The following is a 24,199-nucleotide window of genomic DNA, read 5'->3' as shown; positions in this document are numbered from 1 at the left end:
AATGCAATGTCGATCAAAGGGTGTAGGAAGCAAGTCAGTTTGTCTGGAATTAAGAGTGACTGAAGAGTAATATAGATTCAGTCTAGATGTCATTGTCTCTTGTGAAACCCTGCAATAAAAATCAATTTAGTTTCAGCTAATGAGTTTATTAGAAGATAATAGTCTCATAGGTCGAGATTTTGGGAAGTAGTAAAATAAATATCAAATTAAAGCAGAGAGCTAACATGATGTAATGTATAGATAACTGGCCTTGAAGCCAGAAAGACCTGGATTCCAGTCCTGCCTCTGATACATGCTGCTTTTTTGACCCCAGAGAAGTCCTTTATCCACTTAATGTTCTAAGGCAGCAATTCTAAGAGTACAAATGGGAGAGGAGCCAATCTATATTAATACAATGAGTTTCTTCACTAAATTGTTCTCTATACCAATGAAAACTCTCCCCTTTGGCAGCTATGTGATGCAGTGGGTACAGTATTGTTCCTGGAGTCAGGAAGACCTAAGTTCCAATCCAGTCTCAGATACTTACTAGATGTTGGATCCTTGGATAATCACCTCCCTCGGTATCAGTACCCTCAACTATAAAATTATAATAATAATAGCACCTACCCCCAGGGTTGTTGTGAGGATACAATGAGATAATTATGGCAATATTTCTATCATGGATATTTATCCCTATCCAAATTAAAGTAGAATAATATAAACTTTGTAAGGGAAGAATACAATTGATAATTTGTATTTGTCTATATGAATATATTCATTGAGAAGAAAATGCTTTGTCTTTGGGAAATCAGTTGGAGGTTTCATGAGGAAAGTGATAATGTAGGGAGAGGAAAAATCCTTATCACAGCACTGGAGAAATATTTCAAAAGTAATTCATTATTGGCATAATATAATGTAATTGAACTCTATAGCTATGTTTTTATGGAATCAAGCTATTAAATCCAAAGTAATTGGGGCATTTTACTTGCCTTGATTTTATGTCTTGTTTAGTGGAAGTTTGCTTTCCTACCTCTTCTTAGGCTCTGCACCATCACAGGTGGATAGAATATCTGAGAACAATCCCCAAAAGGCAATAGAAGAAATAAGTTAGAGGAAGTGACAAGCATAATCTATTGACTTATTGTCCTTCATGTCCCATTACGTGGTTTTATTTGTAGTAATTTTGTTTCTTGTACAGACAAAACATTTTGCAAGGAAACAGTTACTGGCATGAGCTTAAAGAAAAAAGTCAAATTGAATAATCGTAATTTGAAATAAAGGGTATTGAAAGCTGTATATCATGAGGCAGAGTGAAGATGGCAGAATAGAGGCAGTGACTCACTTGAGTTCCCCCCAAAACGCCTCCAAATAATGACTCTAAACAAATTCTAGAGTGGCAGAACCCACAAAAAAGATGGAGTGAAACAATTTTCCAGCCCAACAAAGGAAAGTGCACCAGGGTGAGAAAGGAGAGCAGAGAAAGGAGGACAGTCCAGAGCAGGCTGTGCCAGCTCAGCTTCAGCCCCAGCAAACCAGGAGCAGGCCTCAGGGTGACTGAATCACTGGCAGCACTGGAAATTTCCAGATCTCTTAGCCCACAAATGGTAAGGGGATTGGACAATGGGTCAGGAGGAGATTTATAGGGGTCCCTTTGTTAGCACCAGGGGCTGGATTCTGTTGTTATTATCTATATTTGGATCTGAGTTGCAGTCCTGAGACTTACTCCCAGTGCGAGGAGCAACACTAGCACAGCAGAACTTGTGGCCACAAGGGAGCAGAGATTCTAGTCACAGTTCCAGGGCAGAAAAGAATGGTTGTCCTTATTCTCAAACCAGTGCACAGTAAAGGAGGGTACTAAACACACCTCTCCCTAGATTATACCACCTTGACCAAAAACTTACAGGTACCCAGAAATACCTCTGAAAACAAAAAAACCTGAAGCTTAGGACAGTGCCTTTTCTACTTGGAAAGAAGGGCCCCACTTTAGTGGAGAGTTAAAAGTCAAGAAATAGGCTGGAAAATGAGGAAATGAGAGGCAAAAAATCCTGACCATTGAAAGTTACTATGGTGACAAGGAAAATCAAAACACACTCAGAAGAAAACAACAAATTAAAAATTCCTACATCCAAAGGCTCAAAGAAAAATATGAATTGGTCTCAGGCCATGGAAGAGCTCAAAAAGAATTTTAAAAATCAAGCAAGAGTGGTAGAGGAAAAATTAGGAAGAGAAATGAGAGTGATGCAAGAAAATCATGAAAAAAGATTCATCTTGCTAAAAAAGGCACACACACATACCAATGGTACAGAAAATAACACCAAAAATGGAATAGCCAAACAGTAAAGGAGGCACAGAAATCCAGTGAAGAGAACAGTGTTTTGAAAATCAGAATTGGCCAAATGGAAAAAGATTGAAAAAAAATTCACTGAAGAGAAGAACTCCTTAAAAAGTAAAATTGGCCAAATGGAAAAGGAGGTACAAAAGCTCACTGAAAAAATTAATTCCTTAAAAGTTAGAATTGGGCAAGTGGAAGCTTATGACTTAATGAAACATCAAGAAACAATCAAAAAAATCAAAAGCATGAAAAAATAGAAGAAAATATGAAATATCTCATTGGAAAAACAACTGACCTGGAAAATAGATCCAGTAGAGAGAATCTTAAAATTGCTAGACTATCTGAAAGCTAAGATTAGGACAAGAGCCTAGACATCATCTTTCAAGAAATTATCAAGGAAAACTGCCCTGGTATTCTAGAACTAAAGAACAAAATAGAAATTGAAAGAATCTACTGATCACCACCTGGGATTCCCAGGTGAAAACTCACAGGAATATTGTAGCCAAATTCCAGGACAACCAGGTCAAGGAGAAAATATTGCAAGCAGTCAGAAAGAATCAATTCAAGTGTCATGGCATCATAGTCAGGATAATGCAAGATTTAGTAGCTTCTATGTTAAAGAGTCAGAGCTTAGAATATGACATTCCCCAGGACAAAAGAATGAGGATTACAACCAAGGATCACCTACCTAGCAGAAATGAATATAATCTTTCAGGGGGAAAACTGGACTTCAACGAAATAGAGGACTTTCAAGCAATCCTGATGAAAAGACCAGAGCTGATTAGAAAACTTGACTTTCAAATACAAGATGCAAAAGAAGTACAAAAAGGTAAAAAGGAAAGAGAAATCATAAGGGATTTAATAAGGTTAAAGAGTTTATACTCCTATATGGGAAAAGTATATTCATAACTCCTAAAAACTTTCTCACTATTAGGACAATTAGAAGGAGTATGTGTAGAAATAAAGCACAGGGATGTATTGAATGTGATGGTATGATCATTTAAAAAAATAAAATCAAGGGAAACAAGAATGCCCTGGGATAAGGAGAAAGGGAGAGGTAGAATGGGATAAATTGTCTCACATAAAAGAGGTCTGAAAGAGATTTTACAGTGGAGGTGAAAATATGGGAAGCAGGGAGGAGAGCATATGAACTGTACTCTCAACAGAATTGTCTCAGAGGCAATAAAATATCCATTCATTTGGGTGTAGAAATCTATCTTATCATAGAGGAAAGTAGGAAAGGAAGGGGATGGGGTGGGGAACTGATAGAAGGGAGAACAGTTTGGGGGAGATAAATGTCAGAAGCAAAACATTTTGAGAATGGGTAGTGTAAATGGAGAGAGAAAGTAGGATAAATGGGAAAATAGGATGAAGGGAAATCCATAGTCAATAATCATTACTCTGAAAAAAATTACAGTAAGTTTCTCTGATAAAGACTTCATTTCTCAAACATATAGGAAATGGAGTCAAATTTATAGAAATAAGAGCCATTCCCCAATAGATAAATTGATATCAAAGGACATAAACAGGCAGTTTTCAGACAAAAGAATCAAAGTTATCTATAGCCATATGAAAAAATTCTCTAAATCACTATTAATGAGAGAAATGCAAATTAAAACAACTTTGAACTACTACCTCACACCTGTCAGATTGGCTAATATGACAGAAAAGGAAAATAATAAATGTTGGAGGGGATGTGGGAAAATTAAAGCACTAATGTACTTTTGGTGAAGTTGTATACAGACTCAACCATTCTAGAGAGCAATTTGGAACTATGCCCAAACCATGCATACCCTTTGACCAAGCAATAACACTACTGAATCTGTGTCTCAGAGAGATAAAAAAACAAAAATGAAAAGGATCTATGTATACAAAAATCTAGCAGCTCTTTTAGTGGTGGCAAATAATCAGAAATTGAGGGAATGGCTGAACAAGTTGTATATGATTTTGATGGAATATTATTGTGCTTTAAGAAATGATGAGCAGGATGCTCTCAGAAAATCATGGAAACACTTACATGAACTGATGCAAAGTAAAACGGCAGAACCATTGTACATAGTAACAACAATACTGTATGATGATCTGCTATGAATAACTTAGCTATTCTCAGCAATATGATGCAGGACAATTCTGTAGCATTTGTGATGAAAGATGATGTCCATCTCCAGAGAAAGAACTGGTAAAGCCTGAATGCACATCAAAGATACTTTTTCTTTACTTTTTAAATTTTTCTTGGGTTTTTTGGTCCATGTCTTCTTTCACAAAATGACTTACATGGAAATGTGTTTTGCATGACCACACATATATAACCTCTGTCAAATTGCTTGCCTTATCAGGGAGGGAGGGACAGAAGGGAGTGAGATAATTTGGAACTCAAAATTTGAAAGTTAAAAAAATAAAAGGTGTATATCAACTAAAAATATACTAAGTCATAAATGTATCTTTTATAAACCATTTAGGCATACTAGTTCCAAAAAGTAAAACACACCTACACAAAATAACTGAATTGAATTAAATAAAGATAGGCCAATAAGTTCTCATGGCTTGGGAAAGAAAAAAACAAAAACAAAAAACTTGACTGAACAAAAGGGAATTTCTAACAATACTTAAATCATGAAGAATATAATGGAAATAACAGTTCTATTGGATAAGATTTTAATATCCGTTATAAAGGAGAAATGACGACATGACTCTGGGAAGTTGGATCCTTAGGTCTTTGTTCCAGCTCTCCTATTGTGACCCATTGCACAATCATCTAGTCCTCTATGCCTCAAGAGTGGTCATACAAATGGTGGGACATGTATAGATTTTGTTATTCAAAGTGTGCAAATGCAGAGTGTGTCCTCAATAAATCCTGCTGATTGCGTATAAACAATAGTGGAGAGTTAGAGAGCAGATCATGTATTAGAAGGCAATGTAGTGGCAGAAGTTTTGTTTTCTACTAAGTGCTGCCACTGGTAGCACCTGGATAGACCATGTGGTGTATTAGAACCCCCCCCCCCCCCCCAAATGCTATTAGACCTAGAGGAAAGCTTCTAGGACTTTTTACAGACAATCTATGGAAGGTTACAGGGAAGTATCCCAGTATGGAAGAGCAGTTAGATGGCTAGCATTGGAGTCATGAAGACATGAAGGTCCTTTTTCTTACCCACACTAGCTATATGATGCTCAGCAAGCTTCTTAATCTCTTATTGTTGGAGATACCTCTCTGAGATTACAAATTATTGTTCTAAATTCTAGACCTTCAATGATAGAAGTTTCCATAAATCAATGAAATTATATATTCAGGGAGAAAATAGACATTAATTACAATACACAAGAAGGCTGGGATGAACCTGTGAAATGAATTTGTTGTTGTTCTGTTATTTCAATGATGTCCAATTCTTTGTGACCCCATTTGGGGCTTCACTGGCAAAGATACTGAAACAGTTGGCCATTTCCTTCTCTACCTTATTTTACAGATGAAGAAAATGAGGAAAATAGGGTTAAATGACTTGGCAAGAGTCATACAGTTACTGTCTGATGTCAAATTTGAACTCAGGTCTTTCAGAATCCCTACCCAGCACTCTATCCACTGTGCCACCTAGCTTCCCTGTGATAAATGATAAGAACACAGGTCCGTTTTAGTATTAAAATATTCAGGTTGTCAAAGGTGCATAAACACCCTATTAAGAAACAATCTTGGATACATGAGGCGGGACTTCCTGTCCCACACTTACGTGACCTTAGAACAATTTCCAGGACGGATCTGGCAAGAGCTTACTGCTGTATCTGAGGAGTGGATCATCACCAAGAAAACTATACATGTGTTTCAAGTTTAAGGACTTTTTGAGAGATGGCGTGGTGATGCCGTTAAAGTGGAATGTATTGTACTTTTCTGAGCTACATCCCTTAATGGAAAGGGCTTACAAGTTGTTAAAGAGGACTGCACCCAAAATCAGAACCCATTGCTGGGTCTTTCCTACAAAAATGACTACTTGTTTCACGTTTTTAAGACAGTTTGCCAGGTGATCTTTTGTGTCATTTGTCCTTTATAAGAAAGGAGAAGGTTTATATTTTACCATTCTACAGAAATGCCTTTCTTCTAAAACACCTGTTTTATTTTATCCTGATAAGGAGAATGTCCCACCTAATCAGAAGATAGATTTGGATGAGTGGAAAAATACAGTGAAATCTAGTTTACCAGAGGAAAGAAGTAGTTTTACAACCCCAGATGATACTCTAACAGCAACTAGAGCATGGATTGAAATGTGTAGACTACTTAACAAAGAAGTGCCAGAACATATTAGTGATGAGGATCTCAAAATGATTGCAGAATGTCCCAGCAAAAATTCCAAAAAGAAAAGGCTCAAATCTTTATATATTAAGGAAATGCATTAAAAAACGAGAAAAAAACAGGAAAGGAAAAGAGCAGAAATGGATGAAACTGAAAAGCAAAAAGAACTTAGAAATACTCAAGAATCTGAGAATATAGAGCTAAAGAATAGTTTTCTCTTGCCACATAAGGATACAGCTTGGAAAACTGAATGGGATTGGAGAAATGCCCAGGTAATGATGTTTGGCCAGCCTTTAGTTTTTGACATATCTTATGAAAATTTCATGCCTGAAAGAGATTTGAAGAACACTGTGTCCTAACTCTTAGAAAGTGAAAGAGCCAATTGAAAAAACAGAGATCCATTCCATATATATTTTTGCAATCTCAAAGTCGACGGTGTTTATCACAATTACTTTGTCATTATAAAGAGAAGTGGGACCAGTTGCTTTTGACAACAACAGAAAAGTCACATGTAGATATATTCCCAAGGGAAAGTCTTATCTATCCGATTCTCCCAAAGTTATGACTACTTTTAGATATGACAAAATTTATATAATTGGATCTTTTGTTGATAAGTGTTCACAACCCTGAATATCTGATGCAAATGCAAAACCATTGAAGTTAGCAAGTGAACAGTCTTCCTTTGGACCGATACCTTCATTGGGAAGTTGGAAATAAAAATCTCACGTTAGACCAAATGACGCGTATATTATTAATTCTTAAGAATACTGGTGATTGGGAAGAAGCAGTGAAGTTTGTTCCGAGGAGAAACCATAGTGGTTTTCATAGTGTTTCCATTAATTGCAAGAATTTTGTCAAGGATTTACAGAAAAATGAGTCAGAGATTAAAAAAAATTGTCTTCAAATGCACAGAATAGGGGAACATGGTGGTAGGATGAGTAATACAATCTTAAATCAGTACTAGAATGTTTAAATGATTATCATTAACTTGAACTGTCGTATTTTTCATTAGATTGCTGATTGGGACTCCTGTTCATCTCTTTAAGATATCGCTTCCATATTACAGATGTGTCAGTTATTCTGCTAGTTTACTATTCAGTGCTCCAGTTTCCTGGAAGAGTGCTTTAGAGAGCCTGAGTCCCAAAGAAAACTGAACTATTGTCAATTGTGCAGAACAATAAATTGTGACATTCGTTATTTTTTCAAAAAAGGAAACAATCGTTAAGATGCTCTCAAAAATTTCCTATATTGCCTACTTTGATTCTTTTGGATAAACACTTCAAGACAAAGGAGGGAATATCTAGTCTCAATGAGCTATAAATGCTGAATTTTCCCTTTGCTTGTTTCTTAATGTGCTTAGCAGTATAAGCAATTCTCAGTGCAAATATCCCCAAAATTACATATTACATATTTTAAAGAAAAAAACATGATTAAAACACTGTCAACTGCAATTCTATGGGAGTAGTAACTCCTGAAAGATAATGAGATAAGTCCACAAAGAATATTCTTATAGAAACTAAATGAATGGTATTGAGGACTGACTCCTTGAGATAAACACCTAAACTCTGTTCATAATCCAAGTTTAAAAAAAGAAAAATGTCTTTTTTGAAGAAGAACATCTATTTATATCAAATCTCTGTTCACATGTACTTTTTGAAGTCTCAAAAAGGATCAGCTGCCATTGACAGGGAAGGAATCTTAAATAGTTCACTTACTAGTTTTATTAAATGAAATAAGATAATTGTAATATAATAGGCATGTTTCACATAAATAGATTTAGTATTCCTATTTAAATAGTTTTAACATTCAAAGATGATGGCAAAAAGGTGCAGTATTTTAGTGGAAAGAGCACTAAATTTAGAGATACAAGACCTACATTTAAATAGTAGTTCTTTTATCAGATGGTTGGACCACCAGCAAGTCACTTAACATCTTTGAGACTCTGTTAACACATCCTTTAATATATATTAATATAATGATAATATTCTACCCAACACAAAGGGTTATTGGAGAAAAGTGGTTTGCAAATTCTGAGATGTTATATAAATGTGACCTATCAATGGGAGAAAAGAAGACCTATATTCAAGTCCTGTTCCTGAAACATAGCTATATCACCCTGGGCTAACTTAACTTCTTTACTTGACCTAGACAAGAGCATTTAGGTGGCAGAATGGATAAAGTACTGGGCTTAAAGTTAGAAAGATTCATTTTTCTGAGTTCAAATCTGACCTCAGATACTTACCTAACTGTGTGACCCTGGGGCAAATCACTTAACCCTGTTTCTGTCAGTTTCCTCTTTTGTAAAATGAGCTGGAAAATGAAGTGGCAAACCACTCCAATATCTTTGCAGAGAAAATCCAACATGGTGTCACCAAGAGTTAGACACAATTGAAAAACAACTGAACAAAAACTGAACTACCCAATTCTCTAGGAAAATAAGTTACAGGCAAGGAGAAAACCTGTATTAGAAGAGGTGGATTCCTAATATGGGAGTTCCCTAAACAAAGAAATCATAGGCCCTGTCCCTATACTTGTTCTTATAAGGATTTTAGCTCCTATTTTCTAAATCAGATTATATTGCATCTTTCTTGCCATTTTTTGAAATTTTAGAAAATTTATAAAACTGCATTTTACAATGATTCCTAATCATCCCTGATAAGTTAAATTTGATGGAAAGACATCGCACAAAGTGATTTTCTTCTTGATAAATGAATAAATATTGGATTGTTATTTGATTTGATTATTAAAGGATCTAATAGAAGTATTTGTTCTGTGAAATTTGGATTCAAAGGGCCACACTTCATGTGGCCTCAAGGCTGTAGGTTCCTGCTCCCACCACACCCCCCAAATAGAATTCCAAGTTGTTAATATATCTCAATCCATATGTCCTAATCCACTTTGTACTTGAATCAAAATCTCTTTTGAAATGTCCTTAACAGGGCAAGATTCACACTATACTTAAGAGATCTCTAATGGGAGGGAACCTCATTTCTCCCTAGGTATCCCATTCTATTTTTAAATAACTCTAATTATGATGTTTTCTTGCAAATGTTAGTCCTTTACTTTACAGTCAGGCTCAAATTCCCATTGTTTTTATATCTCCAGTTTTACACTGACTTGGCTCTTTACCTTGTGGGTATAGCCATACCTTAGAACACTTCAAAGATACACATTGAAGAAATGCCATCCATTTGAAGAAAAAAAATGTATTAAATTTGTCACATTGTCAAATCTCAAGTTACACTGTCCTAAGTTGTAGTCATTCCGAAACACTATACACACAGTACAGAATGGAAGTACACTATACCAATTCATAGGTCTACCAATAGCTCATCAATATGTATATTTCTCCAAATCCTCACTAACTTTTGACACAGCCTAATTCTATAACCTAAAAGGATAAAAAAAGATCCATGTGGGTGCCCATTAGTGGGGGAATGGTTGGATAAATTATTGCTTATGAAAGTAAGGGAATAAGATAGTACCATAAGAAATGATGAAAGAGATGGATTCAGAGAAACCTTAGAAGATTTGTATGGGTTCCTGCAGAGTGAACTGAGCAGAACCATCGAAATATTTATACAATAACATTATACAGACTAATAACCTTAAAAAATGTAAGATGCCTGATTAATGCAATGAACAATCATAATTCCAGAGAACTTATACAGTCCATGCTACTCACTTGAGGACAATGAAGAAATAGATTCAAGACATATACTAGGCCATATGTGTTTGAAAGTGGACATGTGGGAGTTTGTTTTGCTTGACTATGCACATTTGTTACATGGGTTTTATTTTTCTTTTAAATTGGGGGTGGGGTGAGAGGGGGAGAAAATAGATGCTTGTTAATTGAAAAAGAAAATGGAATAAAAAAGAAACACCATGTGCAATCACATTGATTTTCTTTTGTTCAAACTTAAACTTTTGTCACTGAAAATACAACCTCTCACCTTTGCTATATGTTCCCTTTTAGCTAATAGAACTAAACATGGACAACTCTGTAGGACATAATGTTTCAAAATAAAAGATGATTCACCATTTGATTGAAAGTGCTTTATCATGGATAAGAAACTGACATCTAGTCCGGAAATCAGAGGGAGGAAAAAGTGAGCTTCTTTGCATGAAAAAATTGGAACACAAGGATTCCCCTTTGGGAGTAAACTTATTAATATTTGAATAAGTGAGGTACTTGATATTAAAATCTTCACATCTGCAGGGAAAACAAAACTTTTCTATAGGTTAAAATGAAAAACTGATGGGGTCAAAGAGCAATAGAATCCTATAAAATGATGTGAACTGACAGACTCACCTCCTCCCACACACCCTTACCTCACCCCCCACCCTACCCCCCCCATCCCCTGTAGATGATGTTTTCCACGGGCACATGAATGGAAATGACTTTAGAGGGGAAAAATTTCCAAACTACATTTATGGATCGACAAGATTTAAGATAACCATTTATGATACTATGAAGAAGGTTAAGAAATCATGCAGAAATATTCCTTGCAGATATTGGTTTAATTTACTGTTACAACACTCAAACCAAAATAAAAATTTTGCCATTATCCAGAAAGATAATGGGAAAACATACATATAACACATTTTCCTGATATTTTTAAAAACCATATGTCCATCACAAGTGTTATATATCAAATGTACTTCCATTGTGATCACCACTCCTTAAAATAGATATAATAGAGGTGAAAGAGGTCCAAAGAAAGGCAACAAGTATGATCGAGAGAATGGATACTGAGCATGCAAAGACAACTTGAAAAGATGGGGACTTTCAAATCTGGACAGGTAACAACCAAGAAATGGTATAATCAAAATCACATACATTTGGAAATCTGAGTATAGTCTCCTTTAGTAAATACTAGGACACTTGATAGAATTAGGAAAACTTATGAAGCTTAAAAGTACTCTGATTTTAGGGTTGATTAAAGTAAGCATTACTTTAGACACTGGGCATTATAAACTTGTGGAACTCATTACTCTAAGTCTGAAAATATAAATAGTTTCAAAGCAAAGTCATGGAACTATGAAAGTATTTATGGCACATAATGTTTAATGAAGGAAGGGATGCTGAACCTATCCAGGAGGAGGTATCCATCCTTTTATTATTGACATGGATAGATAAATCATTTTCTTTTCTTTTTTTTTTAAATTTATTTAACATATTTAGTTTTCAGCATTGATTTTCACAAGAGTTTGGATTACAAATTTTCTCCCCATTTCTACCCTCCCCCCACTCCAAGATGGCATATATTCTGGTTGCCCTGTTTCCCAGTCAGCGCTCCCCTCTGTCACCCCACTCCCCTCCCATCCCCTTTTCCCTTCCTTTCTTGTAGGGCAAGATAAATTTTTATGCCCCATTGCCTGTGTATCTTATTTTCTTGTTGCATGCAAAAACATTTTTGTTTGTTTTTGAACATCTGTTTTTAAAACTTTGAGTTCCAAATTCTCTCCCCTCTTCCCTTCCCACCCACCCTCCCTAAGAAGTCAAGCAATTCAACATAGGCCACATGTGTATCATTATGTATAACCCTTCCACAATACTCATGTTGTGAAAGACTAACTAGATTTTGCTCCTTCCCAACCCATCACCCTTTATTGAATTTTCTCCCTTGACCCTGTCCCCTTTCGAAAGTGTTTGTTTTTGACTACCTCCACCCCCATCTGCCCTCCCCTCCATTGTCCCCCCCATTTTTTTTCTTCTTCCCTCTTCTTTCCTGTGGGGTGAGATTCCCAATTGGGTATGTATGGTATTCCCTCCTTAGGCCAAATCTGATGAGAGCAATGTTCACTCATTCCCCCCTCACTTGCCCTCTCCCCTCCTCCCACAGAACTTCTTCCTCTTGCCACCTTTATGGGAGATAATCCATCCCATTCCATCTCTCCTTATCTCCCTCTCTCAGTATGTTCCTCTCTCATCCTTTAATTTGATTTTATTTCTTTTAGATATCTTCCCTTCATCTTCAACTCATCCTGTGTCTGCTCTCTCCCTCTCTCCCTCTCTCTCTCTCTCTCTCTCTCTCTCTCTCTCTCTATATATATATATATATATATATATATATGTATATACACCCATAGATATATACATACATACACATTCACCCATATATATATATAAACACATATGTATGCATATTCCCTTCAGCTACCTTAATACTGAGGTCTCATGAATCATACACATCATCTTTCCATGTAGGAATGTCAACAAAACAGTTCACCTTTAGTAAGTCCCTTGCAATTTTTTTTCTTGTTCTTTTTCTTGATTACCTTTTCATGCTTCTTTTGATTCTGGTGTTTGAAAGTCAAATTTTCTATTCAGTTCTGGTCTTTTCACTGAGAAAGCTTGAAAGTCCTCTATTTTATTGGAAATCCATATTTTGCCTTGGAACATGATACTCAGTTTTGCTGGGTAGGTGATTCTAGGTTTTAATCCTAGCTCCATTGACCTCCAGAATATCATATTCCAAGCCCTTCGATCTCTTAATGTAGAGGCTGCCAGATCTTGGGTTATTCTGATTGGGTTTCCACAATACTCAAATTGTTTCTTTCTGGCTGCTTGCAGTATTTTCTCCTTGATCTGGGAGCTCTGGAATTTGGCGACAATATTCCTGGGAGATTTCTTTTTGGGATCTACTTGAGGAGGCGATCGATGGATTCTTTCAATTTCTATTTTGCCCTGTGGCTCTAGAATATCAGGACAGTTCTCCTTGATAATTTCTTGAAAGATGGGATCTAGGCTCTTTTTTTGATCATGGCTTTCAGGTAGTCCAATAATTTTTAAATTATCTCTCCTGGATCAATTTTCCAGGTCAGTGGTTTTTCCAATGAGATATTTCACATTATCTTCCATTTTTTCATTCCTTTGGTTCTGTTTTATAATATCTTGATTTCTCATAAAATCACTAGCTTCCACTTGCTCCAATCTCATTTTTAAAGTAGTATTTTCTTCAGTGGTCTTTTGGACCTCCTTTTCCATTTGGCTAATTCTGCCTTTCAAGGCATTCTTCTCCTCATTGGCTTTTTGGAGCTCTTTTGCCATTTGAGTTAGTCTGTTTTTTAAGGTGTTGTTTTCTTTAGTGTATTTTTCGGTATTTTTTTTGGGTCTCCTTTAGCAAGTCTTTGACTTGTTTTTCATGGTTTTCTCGCATCCTTCTCATTTCTCTTCCCAATTTTTCCTCTACTTCTCTAACTTGCTTTTCCAAATCCTTTTTGAGCTCTTCCATGGCCTGGGACCAGTTCATGTTTTTCTTGGAGGCTTTTGGTGTAGGCTCTATGACTTTATTGACTTCTTTAGGCTGTCTGTTTTGGTCTTCTTTGTCAGCAAAGAAAGAATGCAAAGTCTGAGACTGAATTTCGGTGCGTTTTCACTGCCTGGCCATATTCCCAGCCAACTAACTTGACCTTTGAGTTTTTCAGCGGGGTATGATTGCTTGTAGACTAGAGAGTTCTATGTTCCACGTTTGGGGGGGAGGTGCCAGCTCTGCCACACCAGCAGTGCTCCTTACCCAACCCCCAAGCCGGACTGGGCTTAGATCTTCAGCAGCCTGCCATGCACTCCTGCTCTGATCCGCCACTTAATTCCTCCCACCAGGTGGGCCTGGAGCCAGAAGTAACAACAGCTGTAGCTGCCCCACCTCCGCTACCCCCGGGGCTGGAAGCTGAACCGTGAACTCTTTCCACTCCCGCAGCTTTTCCCACTAACCTTCTCCGCAGTCTTTGGTGTTTGTGGGTTAAGGAGTCTGGTAACTGCCGCAGCTCACTGATTCAGGGCATGAGGGCCCCCTCCGCCTGGCTTCTGGTCTGGATGGTCCACGCTGCCCACGCTGGACTCTGCTCCACTCCGTTCCCAGCTCTCAGCTCCCAGCTCCCAGCTCCGTGTGGCATAGACCTCACCCAGAGACCATCCAGGCTGTCCTGGGCTGGAGCCCTGCTTCCCTCTGCTGTTTTGTGGGTTCTGCCATTCTAGAATTGGTTCAGAGCCATTTTTTATAGGTTTTTGGAGGGACTCAGTACGGAGCTCATACTAGTTCCTGCTTACCAGCTGCAATCTTGGCTCCGCCCCTGATAAATCATTTTCTTGTGGCTACTTTCAAAAATAGGATATTAGACCATACTGGTCATATCTCTTTTTTTTATATTTTTTTTCCTTTTTTTGGGGGGGGGCAGGGCACTTGAGGTTAAGTGACTTGCCCAAGGTCACACAGCTAGTACATGTGTCAAGTGTCTGAGGCCGGATTTGAACTCAGGTCCTCCTGACTCCAGGGCCGGTGCTCTACTGACTGCACCACCTAGCTGCCCCTACTCGTCATATCTCTAAACCAACATGACAACATGAAAAGGTGAGTGAACAAACTAAAGCAAATAAACAAAAAAAGATAACTGATTTGTCTTGGTTTTGTAAGAGGAAAAATAGTTGAAAAGGTATAAAGTTGTGAAATGTATAAAAAGCCTTAAAGATAAGCAGTTTTATTCATGATAGGTTGTTTAGATATGATGATACATGATGTTACAATGATACATTGTTTAGAGCTTTAAAATGTTTTATAATATTTATTCTTATGGATACAATTTCATATATATGGGCACAATTTCATATATTCAGAAATTTATGGAAAACATTTGAATTTAGTTATTTAACTTAACACAAACACATGTGTGTGTGTGTGTGTGTGTGTGTGTGTATGTGTACTGCCCTTAATGTGAGTCTTCATAATGACTATAGTACCTTCCTTCATAAATAGTGTTTACGGAAGGAATATTTAGCTTCATCATATGTTATGTTCTACAAAAATTATTATATTTTTGAGGCAGCTAGATTTTTTAATAGGTAGAGTGCTAGATTGGAATCGGGAAGACCAGAGTTGGAACCTGCCTCAAATACCTACCAGATGTTTGACCGTGGACAATCACTTAACCTAGCTCAACCACAGTTTTTTCACCTGCAAAATGGGCATAATAAGAGTACCTAATTCACCAGTGATTGTGAGAAAGTATTTTTGCAAAGCTTAAGGCACTATGCAAATGTTAGCTATTAGTAACATTATGACATTTGGATCAAAGTTAATTTTCATATTATACTGTTAGAAAATATATTTCTGAAAAGTAAGTTACAGTGCTTTCAAATGGCTTCTTTCTCTACTTAAATTTTTCAAACCAGGCCAATGCTGTAGATATCAAAGAACCCTTTGTTTCATAGCATTTGTCAAAACTTGTAGTTCTCTTTTGTTTCCCTCCCCTCCTTTGAAGTAGATTGTAACAAGTTTGATTTTTCAACAATTTTGGACCAGTTAGTTTTTGCCGCCTGAAAGAACCTGTTTTCAGAACACTAGGAGTTAAAACTACAGTGAATAGTTTGCTCAAAATTGCTGAATTAGGGACAAAGGTCATTTATCTTATATTACAGTGAAATATGGAATTGTATTAATGTGACAAAAAGAAGACTAAGCTTGCAATTAGGAAAGACTTACAACCCAATTCCTACTGTGACATTTTCCTAGCTATGTGGCCATGGGCAATTCATATAGCCTCCTGAGATTCAACTTGCTTACCTATAAAATGAGATAACAACATTGTCATTACGTATATTGCATAATTGTTATGAGGAGACTACTTTAACTTAAAATGTGAAGTAATGTAGCATATACCTTTTGGTAGAATTACAAAAATAATTAATTAATTATTAACTGATTTAAGCAAAATAATTCAAAATTTTTTACCACCTTGTAAATGCTTGCTGATTGATTTTTCTGTTTTAAATTGTTTTAAAATTACATTCTTATTAGCTTGGATTGTCACTTAAAGGTCCTTGGCTAAAGTAGGGGAAACAGTTATCCTAATCAATTTTTATGTGCCTACTATGCGTCCCATACTATTCTAATTGTTAATGATAGAGACAAAAATGAAACAATCTATGACCTCAAAGACGTTGTATTCTATTGGATGGCTTCAACATATATTATTACTAAAGGCTATAAGATGCATTGTTGCATGATTGGTTGAAAATGGGGAATTATGGCATACCTAGGACATTCTGTTTGCTTCTATTCATTTTGACACATATTTCTTTCTACTTTGGTAGAGTCTACCTTCACAGCATCTCTTGTACACATTTCTTTCTCTCCATTTACACAGTTTACACACTAGTTCAGGCCCTTAATCCCTCTCACCTAGACTACTGTAGCCTTCCAATGGTTTCCCTATGTCCAGTTTCTCCCCACTCCAACAACAAAAAAACTGGCAATTTAATGGTCCAAGTTTCTTTTCAGGACCTATCTGTGAACTAACTCCACTATAAATACTTCAATAATTACTTTCCTGGTCCATTGGTGATTATAATAAACAATAGAGTTGGGAATGCCCATTCAGCAGCCATTTCTCTTGAGGTCAACTTCATTTTTTTTATCTTATAACCTACCTATCATTCTTAAGAAAATCTTGGTGCTTAATACATACACATACTGCTAACATTAGGAAAAAAAGAAATCTTACATTTATTTTTCATACCTTGAAGATTTTAAACATAATCTCATAAACAGAGAATGTTTTTTCTGCTCGTGTCCAGTCCCAAGTGGTTACCTTCAAAAAACAAGAAAATTGTATGGCAATATCATAATTGTTAGGAAAGGAATTCATTTTTAATTCCTCTAATCTTCTCTCCATGAACCACAAAATGTTTATTCATAAAGACTTTCAAAGATAAATTTTGTCTTGCCTTTCTGCAAATATGCTTCTAGAAATCACTATGTTGAAGTCTTTGTTTCTTACTTTGTCTTACCACTTCTTCCTTCCCCATTCCTATTCCCATACCTTCAAAAAATACTCTCTATCATTTAAAATTGGCAAAAGGCCTAATGTGTCTGCATATTTTATTTTATTCCTCGATGTTTTTTAAAAAAATATTTTTATTTATTTTGTTAAATATTTCCCAGTTACATGGAAAAATCAAAAATCATTTAAAAAATTTAGTTTCAAATCCCTCCCTCTCTTTAAGCATCTCCCATTCTCCCTTGAGAAGGCAAGCAATTTGAAATGGATTATACATGTGAAGTCATGCAAAACATATTTCCAGATTATCCTTGTTGCAAAAAAAAGAAACACAGAGAAAGTAATGAAAATAAATTAAAACAAAAAAGGTATGTTTCAACGTGCATTCAGACTTTATCAATTCTCTCTCTGGAGATGGATGGAATTTTTCATCATGAGTCCTCTGGAATTGTCTTGGATCATTGTCTTAATTAGAGTAGCTAACGAAGTCTTTCACAGTTGATCACCTATACAATATTTTTGTTACTGTGTACATTGTTCTAATTCAGCTCACTTCGCTTAATATCATTTCATATGTCTTTTAATGATTTTTCTGAAAGCAGACTTTTCATCATTTTTTAAAGCACAATAGGATTCCATCACAATCATATACCAGAATTTGTTCAGCCATTCCCCAATTGATGGAATCCCCTTGATTTCCAATTCTTTGTCACCATAAAAAATAACTGATAGAAATAATTTTTTGTACAGAGAGATTTTTTCCCTTTTTCTTTGATCTGTTTGTGATACAGATCTGGTAGTGGTATTTCTGGGTCAAAGGGTATACAAAATTTTATAGCCTTTTGGGTGCAGTTCACATTTTTCTCCAGAATGCTTAGACCAATTCACAACTCCACCAAAGGTGTATTGGTGTCCCAATTTTCCCACATTGCCTCTAGCATTTGCCATTTTTCTTTTCTGTCATGTTAGCCAATCTGATAGGTATGAGGTGGTATCTCAGTGTTATTTTAATGCACATTTCTCCATCAGTAGTGATTTAGGGTGTTATGTCAGCATATTTTAAATGCATATTTGGAAGGTATTAAATTTCCTAAATATTCCTGAAACAAAAATCCTCTGTGAAGTTTTAGTTTTTTTTTTTCCTTTTGTTCCCCCTCCCTCTCTCTTTCCTTTCTTTTTCCTTTTCTCTCACCTTCCTTCTTTCCTCCTTTCCCTGGTAAACAAAGCAAGGAGTTATGGAACAGTTCATCATGAAGTGAACAAATGTAGAGCTTTCTCTACTTAAGAAAACTGTTTCTGTCAAGGGCTCAAAAATATTTAATTCATTCCAACCAATAGTTTTTTTTTTTCCTCACTGCAGCATCATTAGTACACTAATAATTTGAAAATGATTATCTTATATAAAGAAATATTTTACATCTTATATGATCATAATTTCAGTAGTCTGGGGATTGGTCAAGGGGTGTATATTCATTTTCTCTTCCTTTTTTAGGGCTCAGAGAAGGCTATTGAAGTTAAAGCTAACTCAGATTCTATTATTGGAAGGGTCTAACTTATAATTTCCCTTTGAAATAGCATTTTGATGGTAGTTGGGTTTCTAGGACAGCCCAGAAAAGCTGATTTAACTCATAATTGACCTAAAATATGGTATTATATGGATAATGCTACAGTAGCTAACCATCATGCATGGATATTAAATGCTTTTCAGGTTCCAACTTTGGGTGTAACAATTTTATCTCCATGAAGATATGTTTCAACTTTGTAACAGCAGGCTCAAGTCTGTCCTTTTCCTAACCCCTCAGCAGCAGAATCAGGAAAGGAAAGGTGAGGGTGAATATCTATAGGACCTATGCCAGGAGATGCCTGCCCATTTGGCCCTTCCAAGTCTAATGGATGCCTAATGCCCTCAGAAATCAAGTGACCAGGGTAGTAAATTTTGCTGATGCTGAGATGCCCCTTGTTAGGCAGGATACATTGTCTGTTGTAAAAATGCTTTGTTTGGTTAACGAATAACAACAGATGTACTTTAAATGCAAATTAAAATACAAGGCTTGTTTGATATTTTCAATTTGCCAGACAAGAATATGATTTAACTGGGTATGGAAAATAATTAATATCCAAAATAAGTTCTATTGTATAATGCAAATAGGGAGGTTATTTTCTGGCTGACTGACCAGTGATTGTTAAACTTTGATCTATACTATTTCTATGGAAATTTATCCACTAAAATAAAATACTTGTTTTCCTATTCTTGTTTTAAACATATTTCTGTTTCTCATTGCCTCAGCTTAGCACTCTCAAGCTAATTTAGTAAATCCCATTAAAATTCTCCTCTGGCATGAATTATTTGTAAATGTACTGATTATTCAGTAACTGATCTAATAAAATCATGGCATACACTTCCATTGTTCCTCCTTCCATGCATTCTTCTATCTAATGCTCAGACACAACATTAATAGGTGATCTTGCTCTGGTAGCTTCTCATGATCTAATTTTCATAGTGTGTTGGTGATTGGAACCAAATCCTGAGGTGATAGGTTGATCATTGTCATTGTTCTGAAGGTTTGCAATGTGTAAAATAGTAGTTTAAGATTTTTCAGGGGTTACCAAAGTTAGGAAAAAAATTCAGGATGGTTCAATCTTCTGGTGAAAGCTCTTTAGGGAAGATTTTTGGGCACCGTTTAAATTATTTTCTTCATATTTAGTTATGTTTTTCTTTTTAAAAATAATTTTATTTTTAATATGTGTAATAAAACAAGCATTTTCATAAAAGTATAATAATAAAAGATGGTTAAACATGAAACTGCAAATCTATTATGTACAACTTGCTATTCCTTTTGAATATGTAATAAAATTATTTAAATTTCTTTCTTTTCCTTTTTTCCCCTCCCCCCACCACATTTAGTCTCTCTCTCTCTCTCTCTCTCTCTCTCTCTCTCTCTCTCTCTCTCTCTCTCTCTCCTTTTCTTTTTTGTCTCATTTTTCCTCTTTCCTCATTCTTTCCTTCCGCTTCTCTTTCTTCTTTCATTCTTTCATAGAATCATAGAATTCGAGAACTGGAAAGGAGGCTAGGAGATGCCTAATCTAAACATACTAGAAAAGAATCACTATTTTAACATACCCAGTATGTGATTATCTACCCTCTGATTGAAGACCAACAAGGACAGGGAAACTACCACTTCTCTGAGTAGTGCATTATGCTTTTGGACAGCTCTGTTAGAAAGTTATTCCTGACATCTATGTGATGGGCCTTCAGATAATTATTGAGAGCTATTTTTCTAAGTCTTCTAGTCTCTGGGCTAATTCAGTTGTTCTCCAGTTCATTCAGTTTTTCCTCATATACTTGTTTCTTTTTAGTCTGGATCTATGATTTCATTATTTTGGGAAGGTCCTAAGGCCCCTGGAATTCCACCAATGAAGCATGGCAACTCTTCTCTAAATCATGGTCTTAGAGAATTACCTGAAGCACTGAGAGATTAAGTGACTTGCTGATGGCTGCAAATAGGATAGGATGTCTCAAAAGCAGGACAGACATCTAGGTCTATCCTACTTCTGAGGTCAACTTTTCTTTATGCTACAATGATTCTCATTGCTTCTCTCAATGCTGTGCTACAATCGTTCTCATCTATACTTCATAACAGAAATAAGTTGAATACAGGATCCATTTCTGTATGTTAGGCAGAAAAAATTAGTAAAAATAAAAAATGTTTGAAAATATACTTACTGGAGGTGCCAGAAATTTATAAAGAGAAGAGCCTCTCAGTGCTAAAAACTTTGGTGTGTACTTCCGATCTTGAAGGGAATCTTGTTCTCTTTCTTCAGTCCAGCCCATGTAGACTATCTGACAGGAAAATTAATAATGTTGACTAATGTCATATGAATTTATCTACATTAAAGTCTTTGTCATACAAATATGGTAAAGAATTTCCAATTTTTATTTTTTACTAATCATTCTCAATTAAAAAGATACAAATAGCCACATGCACTTGAGGAGAGTGGCCTTCATAAAAACAAAAATGTAGACCAATATTTTCAAACATTTTACACCCATGATCAGACTGGTTTGAGAATTCCTATAAGGACAATAAAATAAATAAAAAGAAGTCTTGTTCCGTATGCTCTCCTTCCTTGAGGTTTTCTGTATAACCTTTCTATATTTTCGTTTGGAAGCTCATAGCCTCCTTTATCTCAGTCTGGACATGAAATACTCAGGTATATAATGATTTTCCTTATCCAAGATGGGAAACTGCTACACAATTTACTGCTCTTAAATTTATGTATAAATAAAGATTAGGTCTGAGAATAATTTCATTGGTACAGTGAACTCCCAGGTGAGGAAATTCCTTCTGCCTTTGGCATCTTCTCTTCAACTTATAGTCTTAGAGTTTGCCAAGAGAAGTGAAAAGTTAAGTTACTTAACCAGAGTCAAAGAACTGCTATGGATCAGAGGTGAAACTTAAACCCAGGTTGGTCTGACTTCAAGGTCAGTTTCCTATACACTGTAACATGTTGCTTGTTAAACTAATATTGATATATTTCTGGCAATGAAATAACTGAAAACAAGCCACTCTCTCTTTTTTTCTCTCCATGTGACAACCATGAATTATTTGTATAAAACTCTTTTTACACTTGAAAGTAATGTGATAATGTTAGTTATGATTTGTAGTATGTAAACTCTTTGAGAGCAGGAATTGTATTTGTATTTTTGCGCTTTTCTGTAACCCCATTGCTTAGCATAATGCCTGATGCACACTAAGCACTTAATAAATGTTTATTGACTTATTATTATTACTAATATTATTAACAATGGCACCCAGAAGCCAGTCCATTCTAACTACCCAATATATCAATTAGCAAGTACTTATTGAAGTGACTAGTTCTATGTTGCATAAGAGGTAGGTAAAACAGAGCAGTCTACAAATCACATGGAAGGATGCTTATAGAGACCATTGATGCATGGGTCAAATGGATGATGCCACCATACTGATGAAAGAAATGAAAATTGGGTATTTTGTGATGCCTCCATGTTCAAGGGGATTCTTAGCTAAAATGTGCTTTCCTTCAAGTAGTTTGTAATTCAAAGAGACAGAAATGCAAATTTATACTCCAACCAAGTTACAGCCTCACTATACTAAGCTGGAGAATTCCTGGGCTGATTTTGAAGGGAGGCAGACAATTGTGGGAAAGATGAAACATGACGAAGAGGGGCAGAGTCAAGATGGCACAGTAAGAGCAGTTTTGCCTTAACTCCTTCACATCCTCCCCTGCAACAATTGACCAAAATCTGATGTGGAAAGCCAAGAAACAGTCACAGTGAGGCATTTTTCTTCAACACAAGGCAGCTCAAGAAAACAGAAAAACACACCTATAGATCCCAAGTTGGGGGCTGTCCAGGATCGTAAAAACAGGTGAGTGACACCTGGAAGCTTTTTCATCCATTTCCCAGTTATGGGTCATATTGGCATAGTATTGAGGGAGCAGGAGCACTATCTGTGTAAGGATCAAGGAACAAATTATAGGAAAAAAATATAGTTCTGTGATTCTGAGGCCAAGAAAAGAGTGTGGATTCACTTTAGCCTCACACATAAGCCTACAGTGCAATAAACCAGGGCAGGAGGAGAAAACCAAGGTGGAGACAACATTTCAGTCATTCTGAACCTACAAAACCTTTCAGCAGGGTAACTGTGACTAAGTTCAGCAGCAATATGTAAAAACTGAACCATACTCAAGTCAACAAACACAAAATAGATCTGGAATTTTCACAACAGGAGGGCAGTAAATAGACCTCTCCCTTTCTCACTTTGGAAGTATGAAAAATCGACAAGTCCTCAGACTGCGAAATGAAAGCAGCAGAAGGATATAAAAAACAGGACATAAGCTCAAGCCAGTCATCCTCCCTACCTCCAAAGATAGCAGAAGCCAATACAAACATAAACTCCAAAGTCAAGAAGTAGACTAGAAACATGAATATACAAAAAAAAAGAACCAGACCACAAAAACTACTATGGTTACAGGGAAGCTCAAGCCACAAACACAGAAGACTGTGATCTGAGATTATCTATAAGCAAAACTTCAAAGGAAAATACAGATTGTACACAAGACCAATAAAATTCCTAGAAAAGTAGAAGATAGAGATAAGAAGGTAGAGACAAAATTGCAAAAATCATTTTTAAAAAACAAATAAGAGTGGTAGCACATAAATTGGGAAAAGAACTAAGAGCTAATGCCAGAAAATTATGAAAAGAGGACAGCATAGTAAAAAAAGGTACAAAAATACCAAAGAAAGAATATCCTTAACAATTAGAATAACCCAAATAGAAACTAATGACTCTGTGAGACATCAAGAAGCAATAAAACAAAGTCAAAAGACTAAAAAAATAGAAAAGAGTGTGAAATATCTCAAAGGAACTGGAAATAGAGCAAGGAAAGATACTTTAAGAATCATTTGACCACCTAAAAATCCTGACCAAATCCTGAACATATTTCAAAGAATTATAAAGGAAAACTTTGCAGATATCTTAGAACCAGAAGATGAAGTTAAAAAATACTGAAAGAAGCTACCAGTCACCTCTTCAAAGAAATCACAAAATGAAAACTCCTAGGAATATTATAAACCAAAATCCAGAACTCCTACATAGATGAGAAGATTTTGCAGGAAAACAGAATGAAATAATTCAGCTACCTTTTAGGCACAGTCAATAGCATACAAGATTGAGTAGATACTACTATAAATAAACAAGAGGTTTGTAATATGCTACTCCAGAAGGCAAAATATATATATAGGATTAAAACTAATAATAACTTGCCCAGCAAAGCTGATTACAATCCTACAG

The 24,199-nt window shown here is 35.9% G+C and overlaps 2 pseudogenes; one reads left to right on the top strand and one right to left on the bottom strand.

The window, feature by feature from the left end:
• The window catches only part of LOC118836775, a 160,362-nt pseudogene extending 137,539 nt beyond the window's left edge, over positions 1 to 22,823 (bottom strand).
• Positions 6,281 to 7,529, top strand: LOC118834565 (annotated as a pseudogene).
• Positions 22,824 to 24,199: the final 1,376 nt, after the last annotated feature.

Source organism: Trichosurus vulpecula, chromosome 1, assembly GCF_011100635.1.
Source record: "Trichosurus vulpecula isolate mTriVul1 chromosome 1, mTriVul1.pri, whole genome shotgun sequence".
NCBI lineage: Eukaryota > Metazoa > Chordata > Mammalia > Diprotodontia > Phalangeridae > Trichosurus > Trichosurus vulpecula.
Note: the sequence above shows the minus strand (reverse complement) of the source record. Positions and strands in the feature narration are given on the sequence as shown.